Below are 2,531 nucleotides of genomic sequence, written 5' to 3'. Positions count from 1 at the left end.
TATATATATATATATATATACACTTTCTTTTTTTTTTTTTTTAACAGCCTTTCTGAGAGGCTCCTATACATCTCTCCAATTGAGCTGAGATCCTGCCTTCTTTGTAAATTCTCCCCAGGCCTTTCTCAGCTCAAAATGACCTTTTTCTTTGAAATCGTGCAGGAGTTATTGTCAGCAACAATCTTTTTGGCAATGAATCGTGCGCTGTTTTATGACATCTCTTCTACTGTCTGGAACTGTTATTGAAACACTTCATTTAACTTCTCACGTTGCTCTCTTCCTGCTCTAAGGAGGTGATGAACTCCACCCGGGCAGGTCTTGTGTCTTGCGTGTCTTCGAGCGGCACGGCCTCCCATCCCACCCACGTGTTTGCACTGCGCCTCACACACAGGTATGGAGCACACACGTTTAATATTTCTATTTAAAAACGATGAACCTGATTGCACTTTAATTCAGTGAAGTAGCTGATCAGGAGCCAACTTCCTAAATTATTTTTTTCTGCACTGATTTCCTCGTGAATGTCTTGAAAAAATGGTCAAATAGAGTGTAAGAAATCTTCCTGTTAGCATCCAGGGTTAATGGGCACATTTATCTTCTGAGAGAGAAGGGAGATTACTATTTAAATGTCTTATTTTTAACTTCAGTGTTTCAGAGAAAGCATTCTCATACATGGTTTTGAATTAGGAATTTGGCAATAATACGCACTCTTGGCAGAACACCCAGAGATGATGTTTCCATTTAAACCCATCTGATTAGAGGATGTCTTGACCTTTTTAGCTCTTAAATCACGATAGAATGCTTACTGTTGCAGGGGTTCTTTATTTTAACTTTTGTTAATGAAAATTGTTCCAGCTTCAGTATTGTTAAAAATGCCATTTGGCCCACGTTTTTAATGGGCATTTTGTTACAGGATTGCTTTCTCCGCACAGCGATGCATGGTATACAGCCTTTCATATTTATTCTCCTGCCTCCTCCCCATTTTGTCCTGAATAAGCAGGCATGAGTGGTATGCACAGCTCTAAGTAACAGACGCCTGACTCTCAGTGGCTTAAACAAATAGTATATTTTTTCGTCACATAATAAGAAATACAGAGGTAAGCGTTTGGTGGAGTTGGTTCAGCCGCTCAGCAAAGACCTGGGCATTTTTATTTTCACTTGGCTATCCTTAGCATTATGGCTCTCGGGTTGTTTTGTCAAGCTCCGGGCGTCTCCATGCAGTGTAAGCACGAGGAGTTGGGAGGTGGGGTGGACAGGTCTGTTTATCAGGAAAGCACAAACTCCCAGAAGCCTGAGCAGCATCAGCAAGTGTTCGCTTCCGGCTCATTGGTCACGTGCAGATCACGTGACCCTCCGCAGGTCTCATTGGTCATGCTTGCATCACATGACCACCTTCCGCTGCAGGGGAGGCTGGCCCGGTGCTTGCGGTTGAAAGTCTATAGGGGAGGCTGCAGGGGAGAAGGGACTTAGTAGCGGCTGTTACTGATGGTGTTGGCCACAGTATACACCTTGCTTGGGAAATTGCATCACAGTCAAATTATGCTGTTTTTTTTTTCACATATTAGGTATCAAAATATTTGTTGAGTTGGAGAGTGTTATCTGCTTCATGGGAATTTTGTGGACCTTTTGTGCTGATTTTCAAACTCCTGTGTAAAAAATTCTTCATTTCTTAGTTGGGCAGAACTATAAAAAACACATGCACCGTGTATGCACGCACGCAGGCACACACGCACCATTTCAGAGCAAGTTATATAATGGACTTTGCGCCCTAAATACTGTGTCTTTGTTAAGAATCGGGATAGCTTCGTATATAACCGCAGCATAGCCATAGTTATGTTCAGTAAACTTAACATTGTTACAATACTTTACGATTCACATTCCGATTTCGTCAGTTGGCTTAAAATTTTTCTTTACAGCACGAAAGTACAGGATCCAGTCTAGACGTTGGAATTACATTTAGTTGTGTTGCTTTAGTTTCTTTGACCTGGAACATTTCCACGGTGCACTGCTTATCTTGAGAGCCCTTTTCTCCCGCTGTCTTAGACTAAGATTCCTTTGAAGCAGCGGTTTTCAAACTTTTTAGTCTCAAGGTCCCTTTCCACTCTTAAAAGGCCCCTTTCCCCTCTCTTTATTGGGCAAGATAAAAAAACAAAAACAAACAGACAAAAAAAAAAAACTATTGGGCAGGATAAATAAGTACTAGGGCTATAACGCATAGCATGATGACTCCAGGTAACACTGCTGTACGATACATAGGAAAGTTTCTAAGAGAGTAAATCCTAAGAGCTCTCATCAGAAGGGAAGAAAATTAGTATTTTCCTTGTTAAAAAAAGAAATTGACCCCAAAGCACTTTTGCTTATGGGGTTATAGCTATCGATATACCATGTTTGAGATTAAAACAAGCTTTAAAAATGTTTTAATTCATTCCAAATAACAATAATAAACCCTTTGTATGTTAACACAAGTACTTCTTTGAAAAACAACTATTTTCCAAAACAATAAATGATATTTGGTGAGAAGAGTAGCATTGTCT

This window comes from Ailuropoda melanoleuca, chromosome 18, assembly GCF_002007445.2.
Source record: "Ailuropoda melanoleuca isolate Jingjing chromosome 18, ASM200744v2, whole genome shotgun sequence".
Classification (NCBI taxonomy): Eukaryota; Metazoa; Chordata; class Mammalia; order Carnivora; family Ursidae; genus Ailuropoda; species Ailuropoda melanoleuca.
The sequence above is the reverse complement of the archived record's forward strand: the minus strand, read 5'-3'. Positions refer to the sequence as shown.